The following is a 27,469-nucleotide window of genomic DNA, read 5'->3' on the forward strand; positions in this document are numbered from 1 at the left end:
CTTACTGGGGGACCCCAGAGGAGAAGGTTATCCTGGAATATCTTTGGGCTGGCCCTGTAAGTGGGTGACCCCCAAAGGCAGGCCCTGTGACTCCTGCTGGACATAAAGGTAGGCAGGGTAATCTGCCTTGAGGGCCATGGGGTGCTGTTGTGGACGAATCTGGGGCAAGGAGAACTGGGAACCCATGCAGAGGTTAGCGCACGGTAAGTGGTTTTATTTATTTAATTATTTCATTTTCCCTATCACGTCGTATGTCGACTTCCGCCCACGCCGCCCACCACTCTTACCTGTACCGGCCACACCTGGGAACAGGGGCACCACAAAACGTATTTACAAGCCCCTTGTGCTACCAGTGCAAAACTTTTAATATGGGAAAAAGTGACATACCGGCAGCGCATGAGTCTTGTAAATAAGCCCCTATGTGTTTTGTCTTTTTTATGTGGGCCAACGGAGGAAAAGGCCCACTCGACGAGGGTTCTCTAGATTGGGATTTTAGGACCTATGTCTCCTGGGTTGCCAAAAGGCTCTCCCTCAGGAAAGTATGATTCATCATTATGCTTTCTTTGACCTGGGACTTTTAGTGTTATGGGTGTATGGAATTACTTTCTTTCTAGGCCCTGTTTTTCTCTTTAATATGCCTATAAATCGAAAAAAGGTTCACACATTGATTTAAAATATAGCCTTATAGCCCGCCGTAGCGGGCTATACCGGCTGTTAAAGGCCCGCTGCAGCGTTAAAGGCCCGAGCCGAAGGCGAAGGACTTTAACAACAGCAGCGGGACTTTAAAAGCCGGTATAGCCCTGCTACGAAGGGCTATAAGGCTATTAGAACATTCTGCCACTAGAGGGCAGAATGTTCTAACAAAACAAAGCCTTCAGGGAGCGCGAGGGGATTAAAATCCAGTAGGACTAACTTGTCTTAACTGTACCCACTATATTCTGATAAGCCCAACGGAGGGTATTGTGGTTTTAGAGTTCAGGGCTTTCTGGTGTGCTGACCTTTCGAGATGCCTTCAGCGCAGGGACTAAAGGGTACTTCTAGGGCATTCGCTGAGCGGTATTTCTCTTAAGTGGGCACCACTGTTGGTTATGAGGCCCTATAGAAAGTGTCATCAGAAGAACATCCACCTACCATTCTATACATATTTGTAAATGTGAGTGTAGTATTTAGTCATTTGTTTGTTAAAGTATTTCCTTTTATAAGAAAAAGCATTGACTGGACAATAATTTATTAAGTGTTGTGTGTTTTGTTTCTCAATACTGAGTCTCTAACCAAGATCACCTCCCCTGAGTAAGCCCTAGCCTGATTCGTAAAGCTCCCCTGCTAAAAAAGTGGTAGTTGGTCCCCAGTGAAGGGCTCTGTAGTACAGAGGCTCCAGAACCCCAGTGCCGTAAGACCTCCGTTTTTACAACTGGGGCCAAGTACCCCTTGTCTGCCTAGAAACCGTTGCCCTATATTCCTGACCGGTCACATAGACAATTTGAATGATTCCAGTTCAACAAAAAAGCCCAGCAATATCTAAAAGACCTAGAGTCCATGGAATAAATTTAGCAACACTTTGCACAACCAGACAGTCACACAAACTGATGCGTATGGCGAAAGTGTTAAACTATTTACTACTGAGTGCAAAACTTTTTTTGCACTGGAATATAATCTTTAAAATAATACAATAGTGCTATGCATCAACGGGGGTTCGATGGGTGGTGCATGGGTCTTCTCACGGTACCATCTAAGTTTTATGATGCAAATCACTGTTTACTAAAATTGACTAAACAGGGCTTTATACCAAATAATAATGCCTCGTTGAAGGAAGTGCTATGCAGGTGAAATCGTTGAATTTCTCCTAACTTTTCCCACATTGCATGTGTGCACGACTCTACAGCACCAGAATGGCACTATTCTAGCACAACACCTATGCTAGATATCTTGTACACACCTTTACATTCTGTAAAAAGGTAAGTGTGAGTTCTGCTAGACAGCCTGTTTGTGTTCCAGGACTTGTGAAGAGATCAGCATCGCAAAAAGCTTAGTAGATATGGCTCTATGCCACTCTCTCCCCGTAGCACAGCCCAGCAACTTTGGTTGCTGTGTCACACTATGTTTTTGTAAATGTACCTCCGTCTTTCTTTGAGATTGAATCTGAGTTTGCATTACATAACCACAGACAAAGAAAACCTTCTGAGTTAGCACTTTGGACACCAGAGGCCTGATACACAAAGGTAAACTTACACTTTGGATTTCCGAGTACTATCTTTACAAGTGCTGCATCTCCGCACATAAAAAGATAGGACTGTCCTATCTTGTTATGAGCGGAGACATTGCACTCATAAAAGTACTACTCACAAATTCCTTTCTCAATGCCAAACAATCCTAAACTTACACAAAAGTCTAGGTTTACCTGTGTGAATCAGGCCCAAGGACTTGACAAGTTGTCCTAGCATCTTCCATCTGGGTGGGCCAATTAAAACTATTTGGGACCTGTGTTGTGCGTAGACCCCCCCCCCCACTTTATCTTACATGTGGGTGAAGATAAGAGGGGTAAGATGGGTATCTCAATCTTCAATAAATAGACACAGGTATTTGAGGACCAAGTAATTGGCAGACACTTATTATTTTAGCATTTGAGTTAACCAGATAGGATTATCTAACTGCGTGGTAAACCTACATTTGGGCAGTTGTATATTAAGACCTAAGTGATTCACAGTCACTTCTGCATCATGTTTTATCAGCTACAGCTGCATTCTATATTCACTTGTACCTAACAGGGGTATCGAGGCTAAAGTCATTTTCTGGCTTCTCTGCAGCTTACATCTGGTTGGAACCAACAGTGTGAACCTGCCAAGAGTGAAACTGTCAAGTGAGGTGTGGCCTGAGCAGTTGGTAGCCTTTGCACATTACATTTCACTTTCTTAATCCAGTATTTTTGATACCCTCACCCATCCTCTAGTTATACACTCCTCAATCTGTTTCTTGGTGATAAAGTGGAGCAGATCAAAACGGGGTGTGCCAGCAATTGTGAGAGCTAGTAGATCCAAGCCCTCCAGCCTCTCTGAGGTCTTAAGTCAGGTTAGAGAAACTGGGAGCCAAGCACAATCATGCCCATTCCCCTGCATGGCAGACACAGTGCTCTACAGGTGGCAGCTTTTCCCACCACTCTGGCCTACCTGCACTTCTCCATCCTAGAAGGGCCTAGCAGTAAATAGGGCACCAGAGAGACCTGGTATCACATTAAAAGTATGAACATGTTCTGGGAGAGGTGCAAGAATATAGAACTAGCAGGGGAGCTTAGCAGACAATTTCCATATCCATCTCAAATGGGTTACATCCTTCCACAATCCTTTCTTGTCCAGTATCCCACTTTTCTGCCCAATATAATGATTTTCCCTTCTTCCACTCTGGTTCCTTTACTCCAGAAGTGTTTTTTTCTCCATTTTCAATGTTGCAGTCATTCCTCACCTCAAGGCTGGATGGGTGCTAGAGTCAGGGCATGCATGTTTCGCATGACCCACAGACTATTGCAAGTTGTGCATTATGCAGATAGAAACAATCCTTCCTTTCAGATTTATTCTGACAAAATGCTACTTGTAAGATGCTGGTGGTTTAGGTCTCAACATCTATGTTAGACCTGAAAGCCTTAGGGTGGTCTTCCCTGAACCTTTTGCCTGCCTCCCTCCATTTATCTGACCTTATTTTTGCTGGCTTTAGGACTCTGTGCACTTTATCACTGCTAACCAGTGCTTAAGGCTTATGCTCTCCCCCTGTTTGTGCCACCCACATAAGTAGCCCCTTAACCATGTCTCAGGCCTGCCACTGCAGAGCCTGTGTGTGCGGTTTTATACTGCCAGGCCAAACCTTCCCTTTTTTGCATATGTCACCCCTAAGGCAGGGCCTGTATAAACCACAGGGTAGGGTGCAATGAATTTAAAAGGCAGGACATGTACTTTTAAGCTTTATATGTCTTTGTAGTGAAAAAAAACCAATTTCGTTTTTCACTACTGCAAGGCCTATCTCTCCCATAGGATAACTTTGGGATTACCTTATTACATCTTTTAAGTGTGATTCCCAATTGTGAAGAGATAGACTTTTCGAGTTTGGTGTCACTGGACTCAAAATTAAAAATTAAAACTTAAGGTGAACATGGATTTTAAATTATGGTTTGGTAAGTGGCACTTTTAGAAAGTTGACATTAACCTGCTTTAGCCATTTGGTGCATGTTGTCTGACTCTGTTCAGTCTGGGTTGGGTGACAGCTGGACTTTCTGTATTCCCTCTAGAAAGTCCCACACAAAGAACTCTTAGCTGTGAATGCTGGATCTTCCTGGGAGATTAGGAGGGAGGAGGTGGGCACAGCCTCACAACTGAATAGGCTGGGCCCTGTCCACAAACAAAGAACTGCATAACCCCTGAGTCAGGAGCCAGGGCAGGAAGGGTGGACCTCTGTGCACTTCAAAGCTTTCTTTTAAGTCTCCCTCACTTCGAAGGCACAACGGGGTGTAAGTACTGGACCTAATACATCACAATTTCAGTACACTTCTGGACCTGTCCCAGGAAGAAGAGGATATGCTATGCTGCTAAAGGTCTGCCACTCTGTTGGACCTGCTGTTTGCTGAACTCCTGCCTTGCTTTGTTGTCCTGCTGCTTGCTGCTCTCTCTCTGCCTGGGTGAGAAGGATGGGCTCTGCATCATTTGAACCCTGAGAGACTCAAATGCCCTGTTGGCTGTTTTTCCTGTTTTCTAAGATTTAGGAACACAAAAGACTTACAACCCTCCGGTTTCAACCCTTGGACTCTACTGCTTGTGAGTCTGTCCTGCCTAGTGGTGCCACCCTAGTCCTGTAACCTTGGAATTGGACCTAGGGGTTTGCTGCACTGGAACCAATGCGTTGTCTGCTGCATGAGCAGAATTGACGCATCGCAACTGTTGCGGGAATCGGACTGGCGCATGGCACTCGGAACCACCGCATCACACTCAGAACCACCGCTTTGGAACTAACACACTGCCGCCACTGCATGGAGAAGTTCAGCGCATCACCTCTACAACGCAGAAAAATCCGACACGTCGCCTTCCGAACCACTGCACCTCGGACTGGGCGCTTTGCCCATGGAACCGTCGCATCACTGCCAATGCGTGAAGAAATCCAGGTTACTACACCCAACTGCATGGGGAACACCAACACATCTTGTGGTCTGCGACCCGGATCTAGGTACTTTTGCTCAGCGGGCCCTGTGTGGGTCCTGTATCCGGCCCGCACAACATCGCGGTTGGCCTGAACTTTTGACTTTGTCCCGGTCCAGTGCGACCAGATATCCCAATAGGCTCTTATTACTTCTAAGTGCTATTTCTACATTTATTCTTTAAAAATTAATATCTCGACGTATACACATTGATTTTTTGTCATTTTGGTCTTGTTTTATGTATAAAATAATTCTTTATTATTATAACCTGGCGAGGAGTCTTTTTGTGGTGTTTTCACTGATTTACTGTTTAAGGGTTGCACAAAGACTTTACACCTTTACACATTAATCTTAAATTAAGCCTGACGCTCTGTGCCAAGCTACCAGAGGGTGAGCACAGGATCATTTAGGGTATGTTGTGAGCAATAATGACTAGGATTGTGGTTTCGCCTTGGACAGGGTGTATACCTCTGCCAGCCAGAAACCCAATTTCTTACAATCTGAATTTATGATGAATTGTGATGTACTTGAAATTAAATCTCAGGTATAATTTGTTTTTGCTGCTAAAACAGGTTGGGGCCATGCTATAACAGAGACAAAGTGCCTTATTATGAGTTCGGACCCGCCAAACCAACAATGGCGGTGCCAGTGGTCCGACCACCCTATTACAAGTAGGGCCATCAGACTGCCATGGGACCACTGCTGCCGCCAGGGATCCGCATTCCCTGGTGGTCTTGCAGTGCTCTAAGGCCCCTAATATGCTAGCAGTGCCGCTGCAACACTGCCAAGCATATTAGGAGTTTCCACAGTTTTGATGACGGTGGGCCCACCATGAAAAGTGTGGTGGTGAGGAAAAAAGGGGGCACTCTGATTCCTCCAATGTCGTTTTGAAACAGTTGTATGAAATTAATGATCATTCCTCTTCTCATGTAAATTGATACAATCTTCTGATGTAAGAGTTGTACTCAGCAGGGTGCAATGCCTAAAAATAAAGGCTTACCCAAGGTGAAAGAAATGAACTAGTTCTAAGAACAGACAACTGATATAAAAAAGTTGACTACTGAAGTACCAACTTTGAAGAAGAAATATTTTGCTGTTTGTTAGGCGTTGATGGCAAGAGAAGTTGCAACCCTGGATCCATCTGTTTCAGTTTTTAGTGGAAGCAAAAAGGAAAGGTTCTGGCGCTCAAATTGTATTTTTCTTCCCATCAATTAACAGCATACCGTATTAAGGTTTATTTTCTACTCACACTGACATGCAGTACAGAGGCTAGGGATAATCCTTAATTAAAGGTATAATTAAATCCTGCGAAAATCCAAGACATTTTTTGAAAAACTGACTTAGCCTAGCTGCTGAAAAATCCTTTTTTTTTTCAACAATTCAAACAAGATATGCTGGTTTGTGTAGCTAATTTTAAGCAAAAATACACTAAAAAAAGTTTGCCTTACTAACCTGATACACTATGACTTGGAAGATTATAATAAAGATAAATTAACCACAGTTTGGAAACATGCCACTTTTCAAGCTACAGTAGGATTGCTTATACAGCCCGACTTGTTCACGAGCATTAAAACAAGAGAAAGGAAAATATGTTCCACCTCAAATGCCACTAGTAACCAGACTTTCAGATGTAACTGATGATGAACCAAGCCGGTTTTGCAAGCCTGGAGATTCTTCATCTTATGAAGAAAACAGAGAGTGAAGTACGCATCACTATTGAAACCAACAATATCCTGTAACAAAAACATTGTGTTAAAATATTGTTTACAAACATATCGTTTCCCTATCCTCATAATGGTAAGTACACAAAAATTGTGTCAAAAGCATTGTTTCACACTAATATCATTAAAAAATATATGCAAATATTGTTTCTATATATATATATATATATATATATATATCTATATATATATATATATATATATATATACATAGTTATAGTTAGGACCGTGTTTCCATAGGAAATCTCAAAATTCTATTTTGAATAACTTTGGCGCCGGTTGACGAATCTTCGCGAAATTTTCAAAACTAATGGGGTGCTCCGCTCAGCTCGTACCCTGAAAGTCTTGGGGGGATTCGTCAAGCGGGGGCCGAGAAAAAGGGGGGTCCCAAAACGCATTTTCCCCATGCACTTTCCCATAGGACCTTTAGTCGAAGGTACAGCCCGAACGGCTGAACAGAATTACTTGAAATTTGGCAAAGAGGTAGTCCTCAGGTCAGGGAAGTGCCTTTTGCATATATGGAGTCAATCTGTTCAGTAGTTCCTGAGAAAATTGAGTTAAAAGCACATAAATATCTACAGACGCGCACCGTGCGCGCACCGTGCGCGCAACCTAACGTGCGCAAGCCTAATTCTGATTGGTGGTTAAATGTCAGCCAACGTTCGAATCGGTCGGAACCATTTTGTTTGTTTTGAGTGCGAGAGTGAAAAAGGAAGGTGGCGAACGAGAAAAGGGGGCAGGGTAGAGAGTTCCTGACCCCCTAGCCTTTGTCAGGGGGTCCCTGAAGGACCCCGAAGGCAGAAAAAAACATTTTAATTTTTTTCAAAAAATCGCGGGGTGCGAGCACGGTGCGCGCACCGTGAAAAACCCTTAAAAATAAACTTTTTAATACGTAGTTTATTGTAAAATAAATATATAAAAAATATAATAATACATACATAACTTAGCATTTAAAAAAACGTACAAATTCACTGAAAAAACCATAGGTTTCACACACGTTATAGTTAGGAATTAGCATTTAAAAAACCTTGCAAATTCACTTAAAAAACCATAGGTTTCACACATGTTATAGTTAGGTGGACATTTCACTCGTAAAAAACCAATGAAATTCCCCCGTAATAGTTAGTTCAGATAACTATAACTCGCGCGACCGCCACTCTATCACAAGGATGATGTCATCAGTGATGTCATGAGTGATGCCACTGACCAAGTCATGAGTGATGTAATATGTGACGTCATGAGCAGTGGATTGCGGGCGCGCGAGTTATAGTTATCTGAACTAACTATAACGGGGGAATTTCATTGGTTTTTTACGAGTGAAATGTCCACCTAACTATAACATGCGTGAAACCTATGGTTTTTTAAGTGAATATATATATATATATATATATATATATATATATATATATATATACACTGAAAAAAACCATAGGTTTCAGGCCTGATATAGTTAGGAATTTGCATTTAAAAAACCTTTGAAATTCACTGAAAAAACCATAGGTTTCAGGCCTGATATAGTTAGGAATTAGCATTTAAAAAACCTTAGAAATTCACTGAAAAAACAATAGGTTTTAGGGGTGTTATAGCTAGCTGGACATTTCACTCGAACAAAACCATTGAAATTCCTCCGATATAGTTAGTTGTACTAACTACATCTGGCCCGCCCGCAATCTACTGCTGATGATGTCACATATTACATCATTCATGACATGGTCAGTGACATCTCAAATGACATCACTGATGACATCATCCACGTGACAATCAGATACACCTCATCATACACTAGTATAACCTTTCATCACTCACTGTAAAATACAGAGTGCCATATGTGAATCCATTGACACACCAATACAAGTATCTAAACACCCACTCAGTGATTCCTAGATCTAAACACACATCTAATCACTTACCTATAGATTCACTCATACATGCTGTCAAAGATCAATAGAACACTATCAAATATACTTATACACCTATATCGACATTACACACCAGCACACATCCTAATCACTTATGAAGTCATCCTACTCACTTATGCAAACAATGGATCATACTTACATTTACTTAGCTACACACTTATACAAACACCACTTCATCGATTCATATAGATAGTAGTTTGTTATAAAATCACTATTACAAGTATACAGTTATCCATACAGTCACTCATATAATCACTGAGTCTTATGTATACTTATTTATGCCAACAATTTTTCTCCGTTTAGAAAGAAAAAATAGGGTCGCACTCCAGCGAGTTGTAATAATCCTTGGTTTTTATTCACAAATCCACAGGTTCCAAGATGCACAAAAGAAACCAACGCGTTTCGTCAGCGTCCGCTGACTTGCTCACGGTTAATTTACAACATTCAAATCAAGTTTTTTTAAAACAAAAAGACAGGAAATTGACACACCTTTCCTGTCATGTGCGGGGTGGTTTAAAGTTCCCCGGATTTCTGGGAAATGTAGTCCCGTTCATTGACTCACGTTTGTTTATATGTTCATATGGATTTGTTTAACGGGAGGCTGAATGTCACAAATAAATTTTGATTTTTAAATGCAATGTCCTTAAAGATCAAAGAATGAAACCAGTTTCATGGTTAAACCAAATGTTGTCAATTTCAATGTTACATCGTAAATAAAAACCCTCTAGTGGGTCGTCATTACTGTGTTGTCAATTTCAAAACCACATTGTGAATAAATATCCTCTAGTGGATTGACATCGCTATGCATCCTCCGGTGGGCCTACATCTTAAAGACAGTATTAAGTTTAGAAAATCATATGCATAGTAAATTACTAACACCATATAACCATTTTGTTCAAATATCAGGCCGTGTTAAATGAAAACAGTCAAAGTAATTTTGTGTTACTGTCTAAAGATGTATATATAGTTCTTCCGACTGGTTCAGACCAAACGGTGTCATGCTTCTAAAGTTAATAATGTGTCGAGATTCTTTTTGCCTCAATAATCTCTCCCGATTTCCTCCTCGTGTATTGATTGGTACAGTTTCAATTCCATAAAACTTTAAAGACTTCCAATTGCTGTTGTGGTGTGTCTCCATGTGCCTTGCTACCGCGTTGTTTTTGTCCTTATTTTTGGTGGCCCTTGTATGTTCCAAAATTCTTTTCTTTAACTCACAAATGGTGCTTCCCACATATTTTAAATTACAGGGACATTCAATGATGTAAACCGTGTATTGGCTTTTACACGATATTAATTGTTTGATTTTCCAAGTTGTTTTGTTTGCCATTCTGATCTCACTTGAGGGTTTAGCAATTTGGCACACCTTACAGTTTTGACACTTGATGAAGCCAGTCTTCTTTAGCCATGTTGTTTGTGCTTTATTTGATTTAAAATGACTGTGCACCAATCTGTCTTTTAGGTTTGGAGCTCTTCTGTAAGTTATTACAGGGTGCGGTCCCATTATTTTTCCCACAGTCCCATCCAGTTGTAGTATTTTCCAATTTTTTTTAATCACATTCACGATTTCTGTAGATTCCAGAGTATAATCCAAGATTAGTCTTATCGGTTCATCCTTGGTCTCTGGCTCTTTGGTTTGTATCAAACAATCTTCCCGAGTTTTCTGATTGGCTCTGTTCCAACACTGGTTCACCGTGTTTTTGTTGTATTTTCTCTTGAGAAATCTGTTTATTGAGCCTGCACTTTGTTTCTTCCATTCCTCTTCCTCACTGCACAGTCTACGAAGTCGGAGAAATTCTCCGTATGGTATGCTTGACACTAGGGAGGGTTGGTGGAAGCTCGTTGCTTCCAGGGTGGCATTTGTTGCTGTGCTTTTGCGGAACAATGTTGATTCCAGACGGCCATTTTTCACATATATTGTGGCATCCAAAAAATTGATCTTGTTCTTATTAGTTTCATATGTGAATTTCAAACTTTAGACACTATTGTTGAGGATTTCAAAATATTCACTGAATTCCTTCTCATTTCCATTCCAAATTATCAATAAATCATCGATAAATCTTGCCCATTTGATAATTTTGTTTGTGTGTCGTTGATGTTGTTTGTTCCAGGCCACCTCTCGCTCCCACCAGCCCATTACTAGGCAAGCATAGCTTGGGCTAAACGAAAAACCCATAGCCGCCCCATTCTTTTGACGGTAAAGGTCATCTCCAAAGAGAAAAATATTGCAAGTGAGGCAGGACAGAATCATATCGCCTAACATGTTGTTATGGTCTTTAAAGTGAATATTTCTTTCTTGTAGGAAGAATTTGATGGCTTTCAAACCTAAATCATTGTCGATATTCGTGTATAAGGCAATTACATCCATCGTTATTAGCAGGAAGCTATCTTGCCAGGTCACATCACGAAGCTTATTTAGGAGATCAGTAGTGTCTCGGATGTAGGATTCTAATTTCACTACATGTGGGATTAAAAAGTGGTCAATGTAATTGGCCATAGGTTCAAAAAGGGACCCTTTCGCTGACAAGATTGGTCTGCCAGGTGGTGTCTTAGAGTCTTTGTGTATTTTCGGGAGAAAATACATTGTCGCAAGTTTAGGGAAATCCACAGATAGATATTTTCGTTCTTCTTCATCTATCAGGTGTTTCACTGTCCACAAATTTAGATTCTTTTCCATTTCCAACTGATATAACATGGTGGGGTTAGTACTTAATTTCTCATAGTATCTTTCATTTTGCAACTGGCGTTGTGCTTCAGTGATGTATAGTTGACGGTCCCATATGACCACGTTGCCCCCTTTGTCCGCCATCTTGATTTCAATTTCCTTATCATTGGCTAATTTATCCAAGGCCTCCTTTTCCACTTTTGTTAAATTCTCCTTGCGATTCACTTTGTTGATTTTATATAAGTCATGGATAACAGCCTCCTGAAATACATCAATTTTGTTGCCCGGTGGCAGCTGGGGGTAGAATTTGGATTTTGAGCGTTTGTTGCTGAGACTGGCACCTAATTGTGGGATTGCTAACTGTAGGGGTATCTCCCCCCCTTCCTCTGCATTTAGGTTGAGTAGTGTTAGATAGTCGTCAGCCTCTTTTGCCAATAAGGTTGATGTGGGGGTTTCCGCCATGTGGGCAGTCCTCGGTTTTTTCGGGTTTTCTAGAAAGTATTTTGCTAATTTGATTTTGCGGACATACAGATAGAGATCAACTCTAGTTTGTGCTAGATCCATTTGTTTAACCGGACAAAAATGTATTCCTCTTTTTAAGAGTGAGATTTCCGGTTCTGATAATTCCCTATTTGAGAGGTTGACCACTTGAAGTTCATTGCTTATTGATCCGTTCGTTGCCTCATACTTCTGGTCTTTGTACCAATCCTTTCGCTTGAGGTGCTGGGTTCTTCTTCCCCTTCGTTGCGTCTTCTTTGGTACCAGGTTTTCCCCCTTCCCCTTCCTCTGTTTTGTCTTTGGGGCATTTGGTTTTGTTCCCACTGTCGTTGTTGCAGGACTAGGCGCATGTCCCCTAAAAAAGTTGACCTCGCCCCTTCTGTTGTTAAATCCTGCTCCTCTGTGCTTAAATCTGTAGAGGCTAGGGATGAGAAACTACTAGATGTTCCCGCTGAGGCTGCCATTCTTTGCTGTTTAAAGGGATCAAATTTCCGTGCAAATGTGAATATTCTCCCCTGGGCATAATCATTTGCATCACGGATAAATTTGTTGTGTTTTCTTTGACGGACCACATCCTCATGTTTATTTATTTGGGTTTCTAAGTCATCCTTGAATTTTTGCATATCCGCGTTGAGTTTTGCACTCTCTAGATCTTTTTCCACTTCTTTAAGTTGGTCTTTGATTTTGTTAAGGGCAATCTCAATGTGTTTAACCAGTATTTTGATTAATCCGAGAGATGAATTAAGGGTATGTTCTCCCCACTCTTGTAACAAATCATTTGTAGAATCTTGGTGGTTGGGCATCAGCATAATTCTCAATCCTCTGGGGACTCTTCCCACTTCTAAATATTTCTGCAAGGTTACCAGTTCCCAAAATTTATTTATTTCCTTTTTGCTGAGCCTTTCCCATGATCTTATTTTGCTTTTTATATCAGTTTTGTCTGGTATGGTCGATTTTTTTGTGGAGTCCTGCTGCACAGTGCCTTTATCTAACATGGTCGATATCTGTTCCAGTCTTTTGGCCTCACGTTTGTCCATGCTGCGTCTCTGCTGTGGATTTGTTTTTAAAGAAATATGGAGATTCTCGCTGTCGGGACTACTTTGTAACAAAGCGATCTGGAATAATTCAATTGTGGCCCTTTTCAATGAAAGTATGTTGCCATTAATCTCTGAATGCTTTGTGTTTTCGTCCCACCTCAGTAGCCGATGCGATCACTACAATTTTTGAGACTGAGTGTCAATACACGCATTGAAACCAACATTGGCACACAACCACCCTTACCTGACGTCCCGGCTTCGAGTGGCGTGTTCGTTTGGTTCGGCGTGTTCTTTCTCAGTGAACGGCGAGCACCATCCGGTGATTAATAATTTACAGAGGCGTCCAACGGTTCCGGATTAATTGGCGCTCTTTTTGAAGGTGCGGGGTCCTTGCGGCTTGGACCGCCGCTAATATGCCAACAATTTTTCTCCGTTTAGAAAGAAAAAATAGGGTCGCACTCCAGCGAGTTGTAATAATCCTTGGTTTTTATTCACAAATCCACAGGTTCCGAGATGCACAAAAGAAACCAACGCGTTTCGTCAGCGTCCGCTGACTTGCTCACGGTTAATTTACAACATTCAAATCAAGTTTTTTTAAAACAAAAAGACAGGAAATTGACACACCTTTCCTGTCATGTGCGGGGTGGTTTAAAGTTCCCCGGATTTCTGGGAAATGTTGTCCCGTTCATTGACTCACGTTTGTTTATATGTTCATATGGATTTGTTTAACGGGAGGCTGAATGTCACAAATAAATTTTGATTTTTAAATGCAATGTCCTTAAAGATCAAAGAATGAAACAAGTTTCATGGTTAAACCAAATGTTGTCAATTTCAATGTTACATCGTAAATAAAAACCCTCTAGTGGGTCGTCATTACTGTGTTGTCAATTTCAAAACCACATTGTGAATAAATATCCTCTAGTGGATTGACATCGCTATGCATCCTCCGGTGGGCCTACATCTTAAAGACAGTATTAAGTTTAGAAAATCATATGCATAGTAAATTACTAACACCATATAACCATTTTGTTCAAATATCAGGCCGTGTTAAATGAAAACAGTCAAAGTAATTTTGTGTTACTGTCTAAAGATGTATATGGTGAGCAGTCCATATATCGACTTTTTAATATCGAGGGACATAAATATCGAGTCAAAAATATCGAATGTCCAAAATATCGAAATAGCTAATATCGATGTGAAAAATATCGTTTTTTTTTTTTACTAATATGTCGATGTAAGTAATATCGTTCGTAATAATATCGACATGTGAAAATATCGTTATTGTGTAATATGAGAAATATTTATATTGTTTTAGGGGCGGGATGTTGGGTTATAGGGGATAAGGGTGGGGAGTGTTTTAAAAAAGTTAATTTATTTTTGTAATATATTGTAAAATTTAATTATTAATTTTAATTTAAAATGTGAAATGTATATTTAATTTTAGGAGCGGGATGTTGGTTTATAGGGGATAAGGGTGGGAAGTGTTTTAAAATTTTTTATATATTTGTAAATTTTCTAAAATTTTCTAGAAATTCTAATTTAAATTTAGAATGTTATAAAAAAATTTAGGAGCGGGATGTTGGTTTATAGGGGATAAGGGTGGGAAGTGTATTAAAAATGTTTATATATTGTTAGAATTTTTTTGAAATTTATTTAGAAATTGTAAATTTAATTTAGAATTTTAGAAATCATTTTAGGAGCGGGATGTTGGTTTATAGGGGATAAGGGTGGGAAGTGTTTTAAAAATGTTTATATATTATTTAATTAAAAAAAAAAAAAATTGAAATTGTAATTTAAAATTTGCATTTTAAATAAAATTTTAGGAGCGGGATGTTGGTTTATAGGGGATAAGGGTGGGAAGTGTTTTAAAAATTTGTATATATTATTTATTTAAAAAAAAAAAAAAAAATTAGAAATTGTAAATTAAAATTTGCATTTTAAAAAAAAATTTAGGAGCGGGATGTTGGTTTATAGGGGATAAGGGTGGGAAGTGTTTTAAAGATGTTTATATATTATTTAATTTTAAAATAAAAAAAAATTTAGAAATTGTAATTTAAAATTTGCATTTTAAATAAAATTTTAGGAGCGGGATGTTGGTTTATAGGGGATAAGGGTGGGAAGTTTATAAATATTTGTTAATTTTTTATTAAAAATATTTATAAATAGGAAATAAATTTTAGATTTTTACAAATATATTTCGGAGTGGGATGTTGGTTGATAGGGGATAAGGGTGGGAAGTGTTGTAAAAAATTTTATATATGTGTTAATTTTTTAACAAATTAATTTAGAAATTTAATTTTTTTTTTAGAATGTTACAAATAATTTTAGGAGCGGAATGTTGGGTTATAGGGGATAAGGGTGGGAAGTTAATTTAACATGTTTATATATTGTTACTTTAAAAAATAATAATATTTAGAAAATTTAAATTTATTTTTAAATTTAACTAATCACATAATTAAATATAGATTTCAGTCAGAGTATTAAATTAATTAAGTTCACTGTCCAGCACTTATTTTAATTTAATATAGAATGGAGTGGGAATAGTAAATTAATTTAGTTCAGTGTCCAGCACCTACCCTAATTTAATATAGGTTGGAGTGAGAATAGTAAATTAATTAAGTTCAGTGTCCAGCACTTATCTTAATTAAATATAGAGTGGAGTGGGAATAGTAAATTAATTAAGTTCATTGTCCAGCACCTACTGTAATTTAATATAGTTTGGATTGAGAATAGTAAATTAATAAGTTCAGTGTCCAGCACTTATCTTAATTAAATATAGATTGGAGTGGGAATAGTAAATGAATTCAGTTCAGTGTCCAGCACATACTCTAATTAAATATAGGTTGGAGTGAGAATAGTAAATTAATTAAGTTCAGTGTCCAGCACTTATTTTAATTTAATATAGACTGGAGTGGGAATAGTAAATTAATTTAGTTCAGTGTCCAGCACCTACCCTAAATTAATATAGGTTGGAGTGAGAATAGTAAATTAATTAAGTTCAGTGTCCAGCACTTATCTTAATTAAATATAGAGTGGAGTGGGAATAGTAAATTAATTTAGTTCATTGTCCAGCACCTACTGTAATTTAATATAGTTTGGAGTGAGAATAGTAAATTAATTAAGTTCAGTGTCCAGCACTTATCTTAATTAAATATAGATTGGAGTGGGAATAGTAAATTAATTAAGTTCAGTGTCCAGCACCTACCCTAATTTAATATAGGTTGGAGTGAGAATAGTAAATTAATTAAGTTCAGTGTCCAGCACTTATCTTAATTAAATATAGAGTGGAGTGGGAATAGTAAATTAATTTAGTTCATTGTACAGCACCTACTGTAATTTAATATAGTTTGGAGTGAGAATAGTAAATTAATTAAGTTCAGTGTCCAGCACTTATCTTAATTAAATATATATTGGAGTGGGAATAGTAAATGAATTCAGTTCAGTGTCCAGCACATACTCTAATTAAATATAGGTTGGAGTGAGAATAGTAAATTAATTAAGTTCAGTGTCCAGCACTTATTTTAATTTAATATAGACTGGAGTGGGAATAGTAAATTAATTTAGTTCAGTGTCCAGCACCTACCCTAATTTAATATAGGTTGGAGTGAGAATAGTAAATTAATTAAGTTCAGTGTCCAGCACTTATCTTAATTAAATATAGAGTGGAGTGGGAATAGTAAATTAATTTAGTTCAGTGTCCAGCACCTACCCTAATTAAATATAGGTTGGAGTGAGAATAGTAAATTAATTAAGTTCAGTGTCCAGCACTTATTTTAATTTAATATAGACTGGAGTGGGAATAGTAAATTAATTTAGTTCAGTGTCCAGCACCTACTGTAATTTAATATAGTTTGGAGTGAGAATAGTAAATTAATTAAGTTCAGTGTCCAGCACTTATCTTAATTAAATATAGATTGGAGTGGGAATAGTAAATTAATTAAGTTCAGTGTCCAGCACTTATTTTAATTTAATATAGACTGGAGTGGGAATAGTAAATTAATTTAGTTCAGTGTCCAGCACCTACCCTAATTTAATATAGGTTGGAGTGAGAATAGTAAATTAATTAAGTTCAGTGTCCAGCACTTATCTTAATTAAATATAGAGTGGAGTGGGAATAGTAAATTAATTTAGTTCATTGTACAGCACCTACTGTAATTTAATATAGTTTGGAGTGAGAATAGTAAATTAATTAAGTTCAGTGTCCAGCACTTATCTTAATTAAATATATATTGGAGTGGGAATAGTAAATGAATTCAGTTCAGTGTCCAGCACATACTCTAATTAAATATAGGTTGGAGTGAGAATAGTAAATTAATTAAGTTCAGTGTCCAGCACTTATTTTAATTTAATATAGACTGGAGTGGGAATAGTAAATTAATTTAGTTCAGTGTCCAGCACCTACCCTAATTTAATATAGGTTGGAGTGAGAATAGTAAATTAATTAAGTTCAGTGTCCAGCACTTATCTTAATTAAATATAGAGTGGAGTGGGAATAGTAAATTAATTTAGTTCAGTGTCCAGCACCTACCCTAATTAAATATAGGTTGGAGTGAGAATAGTAAATTAATTAAGTTCAGTGTCCAGCACTTATTTTAATTTAATATAGACTGGAGTGGGAATAGTAAATTAATTTAGTTCAGTGTCCAGCACCTACCCTAATTTAATATAGGTTGGAGTGAGAATAGTAAATTAATTAAGTTTAGTGTCCAGCACTTATCTTAATTAAATATAGAGTGGAGTGGGAATAGTAAATTAATTAAGTTCATTGTCCAGCACCTACTGTAATTTAATATAGTTTGGAGTGAGAATAGTAAATTAATTAAGTTCAGTGTCTAGCACTTATCTTAATTAAATATAGAGTGGAGTGGGAATAGTAAATTAATTTAGTTCAGTGTCCAGCACCTACCCTAATTAAATATAGGTTGGAGTGAGTATAGTAAATTAATTAAGTTCAGTATGTAGTGGGAGTAGTATGTTAATTAAGTTTGGTAAATAGCAAATATTAGAATTAATTATAGAGTTGAATAAGAATAGTTAAATTTATTGGATTTAATTGACAAAAAATCTGTAGATTTTAGTTTGGGTTGGATAAAACATAGAAGTTATATCAGAATGCAAATTCCAAATTCTTTTTAAATTAAATAGTAGATAGGAAAATAATATTTATTTTATAGTTGTTGGAATGTATATTCATTCGAGAGAAAATTTTGTTTATTATTACGCATATTTTAATAATTACATCATTGCAATAAACATGTCTGATATATACCATACGAACTGTCTAAAGCTATCGACCTATTACCTAGATTGAACTCTGGGTCCTGCCGATTTCGTCATACTACCCCCCGTTTTGACGTGTAAATATTTCTTATTGTTGAAACTCGCCTTGAAAATCCCATGTTTGTGCGAAATGCATTGGCTGCGGATCTGGTCTCACTAAATCTTGGAATAAAGGAATTCAAGCAAATACTCAACTACTGTGTGGATTCGAAACACAAAAGTTTATTTTGACATTAATTTACATTTCTTCCAATATGTTGCCTCTCATACTTGTGGATAATTGTTGTCTTGGTGGTCATTTGAGCAGCTGATCATTTGAGGTGGGCAATATTATCGTTACTGATAAAGTGAAAAGTCCAGGCTGAGCATTCACCTAAAACCGTGCTGCTTTAATTTTCAAACTTCCTATGTTTGTTTGGTTCTTTTATTTTGTAACCGCTCGCTGTTGTTTTGGGTTATTTTGGTCGAATCCAGGTCGCGGTTCGGAGCTGTTTCGCGTTTGAGAAGGTAAGAGTTATTTGCTTTATTATTAAATAGTTTTAAGTGTTTTGTGGAAGTAGTTATGTTGTAATAAGTGTGTATTGATTGATGTTTTAGAAGTTAGGGTGTTAGTAATAGTTTGTATACGGTTTTATAATTAACGTTGTGTTCCGTGTTTGTGGCTTTGTTAGTGTTTTGGTATTTCGGTGTGTTAAAGTTTTATAGTGTTTGAATAACGTTTGTAGTGAGGTTTGTACGTGCGTTTTGTGTGTTTGTGGGTGGGTGGGAATGTTTGTTTCTGTTTTGTAGGTTTTACGGAGAAGATATTTTCGTCTGTTTCAAACACCTTATTTTTTTAAAGGAAGTGTGTATTAGTTGTGTTTACTAATGTTTATTTAACACTTCCTTTATTGTTCGGGTTTCCAGGAGCGGTTATTTACTTTTTTTATATTTTTCGGGATTTTTATGGTTAATGGATAGTCATTTTTTGGATAACTATGGATTTTGAACTCCCTGGATTTATTTGGAAGGAATGTTATTATCCCATTGGAGATACTACACAGGTAAGTTCATTTAAATATTTTTATTGTTGGTGGCGAAACCTTATATATTTAATATTGTTGTTGTGTACTTGGTTTGTTTAATTATGTTGTCTAAATATATGTCCATATAATTCATGTATATATTTTAGACCACATAATTAAATATGTGATATAATAAAGTGGATTATTTATGTTGTGATAGTTGTTTTAGTAGAATTGTGGGTTAATATTTAGAAAAGGGTTTAGAAGAGAGTTTGAGCTATTATATTTAAGTACTCCAGTCCTCTTGTGGATGGGTATAGCTGTACCTGTTGTTGTAGGTAATTATACATTTGAGTAGTTTGTCTAGACTGTTTTGGTTTTAATTGTAGGACAGATTGTTGCATTCTTAATTCTTGGAAACTTTGTTCCTTTTGTATGGCAATTAGTAGTTTTTGTAGTGTTGGAGTTGTTCTCCCAGTAGAAGTTAGGAATGCATTATGCCAGCCCTCGACGGCGTTGTTCGTTTTGGCTTGTTGGTTGAGTGTACTTACATATACATTCCACCAAGGTATTTGGAACTTGGGCTGACGTCTATGGCCTGATCTGTGCAGTCTCCCCACCCAGGTATCCTCAAAATAATCTAACAGGGGAGATAACTTTACTTCATTTTGTTTGTAGAATGGACTTTCTAATAAAAGATTGTAATGTTCTGCAACATCTGTGGTTGGTACATAAGCTAGGGCTGTTAGAAGTTTTATTTGATGTGCAAAACTTATGTTAGTGGCGTATTCTACACTTAGTGAAGATTTTTGTAAATGTCTCCATATACATTGGTTAAGATGGAAGTAACATCCTTGGATAGCTGTATGGGGGTACAGTTTTAGAATGGAATTTATCATGGCTTGCTCAAAGTCTATGATAATTGTTTGAGGGTAAAAATCATTAGATTCTTGTTTTACTTTTCCTAGCATTTCATTATATGTTGTGTTTTGTTTGTTAGGTAATAGTGCATAAATTAAAGGTATGGAAGTGTTGTGATATTGACCGTGTATTGTGTAAAGCTGATAGAATGGTTTTGGGCATATTGTAAAGGTGCCATCCATCATCCATGTTTGGCATTGTTGCAGTTTAGTTATATTGTTTGCAGTAGCAAACATTATGATTCTTTTTTCTGGGCTTTTGTTATCAAAAAAAATAAAAGGTTCATTATTGTGGGTGATACTTAATTCTGGTGGAATGATGATCTCTTGAAAAGTTTTAGGGGATGGTATAGTTGTCGTGGTTGCTTTTTTGGTCCTAGCAATAGTTCTTTTTATAGAAGCAATTGATGGTAATTGGCCTCTTGCTTCTTTGGGCACTCTAGGAAATAGTTCTTTTAGGATTACACTTGTAGCAGTTTGTGAACCTGTGCTTAATTCTTTGATATTTTCAAGAGTTGATCTGACTTCTATTTCAGAGAGATTGGGTGGATGGTTATGCTCTCTTGTATATAGTACAGTTGTTTCTCTTGTTGTTGCTCGGCCGTAGCATTTGTTAGAATAATATTTAGTACACTTCCAGTTCACTTTTCGGTCCGTCTGCTTTTCTTGGGTGTATGTGTAACCCATGTAACACAATAGGAATTTTCCTTTCTGCGAAGTTATAAATTGGGCTTCTTCTGTCATCGTGATGTGTTACAATTCTGGAAAAAATGTATATGAAAATATATGCTATAGTACTTTATATCTTTATATGAAATTAGCAAAAAAGCATTTTTTTTATATATACTTACCAAGTCTTTTTTGTTGTATTTGAATGAAGATGTTGTTTGTCGCAAAAATGTTGTTTAGTTGATTTAGTCTCTGAAAGTTAAAGAACATTTATTGTTGTGGTTGGTTTTGTTTTTTAAGTGGGGTGGTATTGCTGTTTGGTATAGACTATATTTTTATTGAAGAAACTTATTTTATTGTTTTACAAATTAACAATTCAAAAAACATTCCCCCACCTTCATCTGTCCCGGAAGTACCACACATTTATCATCAAGACCAATTATTCAGGAGAATGAACAACCTTTCCACCCAGTTCTCTACCCCCCCTCCCCCACCACATGTCAATGTACCCCCGTCTCCTACCCCTCTTACTATGTGCCCCTCCTGCCTAATAAATAAGATGCAGTAGCCTAACCTCTCACTAAGCAAACAGAGCCTACCCTCATGCCCAGTGGTATAGACTATAGGTGTTAATTTATACAGGTTTTTTACAATTTAAAAAAGAGAACATGGATTTGTTTAGGGGTTTAGGATGTTTTGGGGTTTGAGTAGGATTTAATTAATATTTTATAAAGTATTTTGATAGTATACTTACTTTTTAGTGAGTCTTTTCTGGCAATCTTCAATATTTTCTTTAGTTGTTTGGAGTAATATCTGTAGTGGAAACATAAAGAGATGGAATATATAAGTTAGTTATTTATTTGAGTAAAGATAAATTAGTGTTTTAGTTTAATTTGGCAGTTTAGTTAGAAAAGAATATTTACTTACGTTTTTAGAATAGTAATAGGATGTAGGTTTCTTCTGTTTAGTAGAGCTTCTTCTTCGTTCAATGCTTTGGTTTAAGGCACCGTGGAACACTTGTTTTAATTGGTTTATATAGTGGTTTCAAATTGTTTCTTGAATGTTATTGGTTGTTTTCTGTATGTGGCCTTTCTATTGGATGGTTTGAATTTTTTTTAGTTATTTGGTTTCCTTTTATGGAAAATGCTAAGTAAGAGTATATTTAGTTTTAAAGGAGGAGAGTTTTAAATTATTATATATAAAAAGATTGTTTATAATGTGTACTAATTTTAATTAAATGTGTTCGAAATGCCAATGTGATAATTATTTTAGTTTTTTTTTATTATGTTGTTAAATATAGAGATCGCTATAAATGTTATGTTTATGTTTAAGTAGAATCTCATTTGAAAATGTATGTTTTGGTAAAATATTGTCTTTATGTTGTTGAAAGTATTGGTTTTATTAGTATTAGAATTGTCGATATATTTAAAAAAACGATATTATTGATGTCTATATTTTGGTTATCGATATTTGTGACATGTGTCATATTTATTAACTTATGTCGATATTTAGTATTTCGATATTAATGTGTGCGATATTTGTGTGATCGATAAAATTGTATTACGATATTGTAGTGTCGATATTAGTGTAGTTTTTTAAATAAGTATACAATGTCGATATTTTTGATGTCGATATATTTGTTGCGATATTTGTGTAGTTCGATAATGTGTCTGTCGATAATATGTCAGAGATCTGATGTATATATAGTTCTTCCGACTGGTTCAGACCAAACGGTGTCATGCTTCTAAAGTTAATAATGTGTCGAGATTCTTTTTGCCTCAATAATCTCTCCCGATTTCCTCCTCGTGTATTGATTGGTACAGTTTCAATTCCATAAAACTTTAAAGACTTCCAATTGCTGTTGTGGTGTGTCTCCATGTGCCTTGCTACCGCGTTGTTTTTGTCCTTATTTTTGGTGGCCCTTGTATGTTCCAAAATTCTTTTCTTTAACTCACAAATGGTGCTTCCCACATATTTTAAATTACAGGGACATTCAATGATGTAAACCGTGTATTGGCTTTTACACGATATTAATTGTTTGATTTTCCAAGTTGTTTTGTTTGCCATTCTGATCTCACTTGAGGGTTTAGCAATTTGGCACACCTTACAGTTTTGACACTTGATGAAGCCAGTCTTCTTTAGCCATGTTGTTTGTGCTTTATTTGATTTAAAATGACTGTGCACCAATCTGTCTTTTAGGTTTGGAGCTCTTCTGTAAGGTGTGCCAAATTGCTAAACCCTCAAGTGAGATCAGAATGGCAAACAAAACAACTTGGAAAATCAAACAATTAATATCGTGTAAAAGCCAATACACGGTTTACATCATTGAATGTCCCTGTAATTTAAAATATGTGGGAAGCACCATTTGTGAGTTAAAGAAAAGAATTTTGGAACATACAAGGGCCACCAAAAATAAGGACAAAAACAACGCGGTAGCAAGGCACATGGAGACACACCACAACAGCAATTGGAAGTCTTTAAAGTTTTATGGAATTGAAACTGTACCAATCAATACACGAGGAGGAAATCGGGAGAGATTATTGAGGCAAAAAGAATCTCGACACATTATTAACTTTAGAAGCATGACACCGTTTGGTCTGAACCAGTCGGAAGAACTATATATACATCTTTAGACAGTAACACAAAATTACTTTGACTGTTTTCATTTAACACGGCCTGATATTTGAACAAAATGGTTATATGGTGTTAGTAATTTACTATGCATATGATTTTCTAAACTTAATACTGTCTTTAAGATGTAGGCCCACCGGAGGATGCATAGCGATGTCAATCCACTAGAGGATATTTATTCACAATGTGGTTTTGAAATTGACAACACAGTAATGACGACCCACTAGAGGGTTTTTATTTACGATGTAACATTGAAATTGACAACATTTGGTTTAACCATGAAACTTGTTTCATTCTTTGATCTTTAAGGACATTGCATTTAAAAATCAAAATTTATTTGTGACATTCAGCCTCCCGTTAAACAAATCCATATGAACATATAAACAAACGTGAGTCAATGAACGGGACTACATTTCCCAGAAATCCGGGGAACTTTAAACCACCCCGCACATGACAGGAAAGGTGTGTCAATTTCCTGTCTTTTTGTTTTAAAAAAAACTTGATTTGAATGTTGTAAATTAACCGTGAGCAAGTCAGCGGACGCTGACGAAACGCGTTGGTTTCTTTTGTGCATCTCGGAACCTGTGTATTTGTGAATAAAAACCAAGGATTATTACAACTCGCTGGAGTGCGACCCTATTTTTTCTTTCTAAACGGAGAAAAATTGTTGGCATATTAGCAGCGGTCCAAGCCGCAAGGACCCCGCACCTTCAAAAAGAGCGCCAATTAATCCGGAACCGTTGGACGCCTCTGTAAATTATTAATCACCGGATGGTGCTCGCCGTTCACTGAGAAAGAACACGCCGAACCAAACGAACACGCCACTCGAAGCCGGGACGTCAGGTAAGGGTGGTTGTGTGCCAATGTTGGTTTCAATGCGTGTATTGACACTCAGTCTCAAAAATTGTAGTGATCGCATCGGCTACTGAGGTGGGACGAAAACACAAAGCATTCAGAGATTAATGGCAACATACTTTCATTGAAAAGGGCCACAATTGAATTATTCCAGATCGCTTTGTTACAAAGTAGTCCCGACAGCGAGAATCTCCATATTTCTTTAAAACAAATCCACAGCAGAGACGCAGCATGGACAAACGTGAGGCCAAAAGACTGGAACAGATATCGACCATGTTTGATAAAGGCACTGTGCAGCAGGACTCCACAAAAAAATCGACCATACCAGACAAAACTGATATAAAAAGCAAAATAAGATCATGGGAAAGGCTCAGCAAAAAGGAAATAAATAAATTTTGGGAACTGGTAACCTTGCAGAAATATTTAGAAGTGGGAAGAGTCCCCAGAGGATTGAGAATTATGCTGATGCCCAACCACCAAGATTCTACAAATGATTTGTTACAAGAGTGGGGAGAACATACCCTTAATTCATCTCTCGGATTAATCAAAATACTGGTTAAACACATTGAGATTGCCCTTAACAAAATCAAAGACCAACTTAAAGAAGTGGAAAAAGATCTAGAGAGTGCAAAACTCAACGCGGATATGCAAAAATTCAAGGATGACTTAGAAACCCAAATAAATAAACATGAGGATGTGGTCCGTCAAAGAAAACACAACAAATTTATCCGTGATGCAAATGATTATGCCCAGGGGAGAATATTCACATTTGCACGGAAATTTGATCCCTTTAAACAGCAAAGAATGGCAGCCTCAGCGGGAACATCTAGTAGTTTCTCATCCCTAGCCTCTACAGATTTAAGCACAGAGGAGCAGGATTTAACAACAGAAGGGGCGAGGTCAACTTTTTTAGGGGACATGCGCCTAGTCCTGCAACAACGACAGTGGGAACAAAACCAAATGCCCTAAAGACAAAACAGAGGAAGGGGAAGGGGAAAACCTGGTACCAAAGAAGACGCAACGAAGGGGAAGAAGAACCCAGCACCTCAAGCGAAAGGATTGGTACAAAGACCAGAAGTATGAGGCAACGAACGGATCAATAAGCAATGAACTTCAAGTGGTCAACCTCTCAAATAGGGAATTATCAGAACCAGAAATCTCACTCTTAAAAAGAGGAATACATTTTTGTCCGGTTAAACAAATGGATCTAGCACAAACTAGAGTTGATCTCTATCTGTATGTCCGCAAAATCAAATTAGCAAAATACTTTCTAAAAAAACCGAAAAAACCGAGGACTGCCCACATGGCGGAAACCCCCACATCAACCTTATTGGCAAAAGAGGCTGACGACTATCTAACACTACTCAACCTAAATGCAGAGGAAGGGGGGGAGATACCCCTACAGTTAGCAATCCCACAATTAGGTGCCAGTCTCAGCAACAAACGCTCAAAATCCAAATTCTACCCCCAGCTGCCACCGGGCAACAAAATTGATGTATTTCAGGAGGCTGTTATCCATGACTTATATAAAATCAACAAAGTGAATCGCAAGGAGAATTTAACAAAAGTGGAAAAGGAGGCCTTGGATAAATTAGCCAATGATAAGGAAATTGAAATCAAGATGGCGGACAAAGGGGGCAACGTGGTCATATGGGACCGTCAACTATACATCACTGAAGCACAACGCCAGTTGCAAAATGAAAGATACTATGAGAAATTAAGTACTAACCCCACCATGTTATATCAGTTGGAAATGGAAAAGAATCTAAATTTGTGGACAGCGAAACACCTGATAGATGAAGAAGAACGAAAATATCTATCTGTGGATTTCCCTAAACTTGCGACAATGTATTTTCTCCCGAAAATACTCAAAGACTCTAAGACACCACCTGGCAGACCAATCTTGTCAGCGAAAGGGTCCCTTTTTGAACCTATGGCCAATTACATCGACCACTTTTTAATCCCACATGTAGTGAAATTAGAATCCTACATCCGAGACACTACTGATCTCCTAAATAAGCTTCGTGATGTGACCTGGCAAGATAGCTTCCTGCTAATAACGATGGATGTAATTGCCTTATACACGAATATCGACAATGATTTAGGTTTGAAAGCCATCAAATTCTTCCTACAAGAAAGAAATATTCACTTTAAAGACCATAACAACATGTTAGGCGATATGATTCTGTCCTGCCTCACTTGCAATATTTTTCTCTTTGGAGATGACCTTTACCATCAAAAGAATGGGGCGGCTATGGGTTTTTCGTTTAGCCCAAGCTATGCTTGCCTAGTAATGGGCTGGTGGGAGCGAGAGGTGGCCTGGAACAAACAACATCAACGACACACAAACAAAATTATCAAATGGGCAAGATTTATCGATGATTTATTGATAATTTGGAATGGAAATGAGAAGGAATTCAGTGAATATTTTGAAATCCTCAACAATAGTGTCGAAAGTTTGAAATTCACATATGAAACTAATAAGAACAAGATCAATTTTTTGGATGCCACAATATATGTGAAAAATGGCCGTCTGGAATCAACATTGTTCCGCAAAAGCACAGCAACAAATGCCACCCTGGAAGCAACGAGCTTCCACCAACCCTCCCTAGTGTCAAGCATACCATACGGAGAATTTCTCCGACTTCGTAGACTGTGCAGTGAGGAAGAGGAATGGAAGAAACAAAGTGCAGGCTCAATAAACAGATTTCTCAAGAGAAAATACAACAAAAACACGGTGAACCAGTGTTGGAACAGAGCCAATCAGAAAACTCGGGAAGATTGTTTGATACAAACCAAAGAGCCAGAGACCAAGGATGAACCGATAAGACTAATCTTGGATTATACTCTGGAATCTAAAGAAATCGTGAATGTGATTCAAAAAAATTGGAAAATACTACAACTGGATGGGACTGTGGGAAAAATAATGGGACCGCACCCTGTAATAACTTACAGAAGAGCTCCAAACCTAAAAGACAGATTGGTGCACAGTCATTTTAAATCAAATAAAGCACAAACAACATGGCTAAAGAAGACTGGCTTCATCAAGTGTCAAAACTGTAAGGTGTGCCAAATTGCTAAACCCTCAAGTGAGATCAGA

Source organism: Triturus cristatus, chromosome 6 (genome assembly GCF_964204655.1).
Source record: "Triturus cristatus chromosome 6, aTriCri1.1, whole genome shotgun sequence".
Taxonomy (NCBI): Eukaryota; Metazoa; Chordata; class Amphibia; order Caudata; family Salamandridae; genus Triturus; species Triturus cristatus.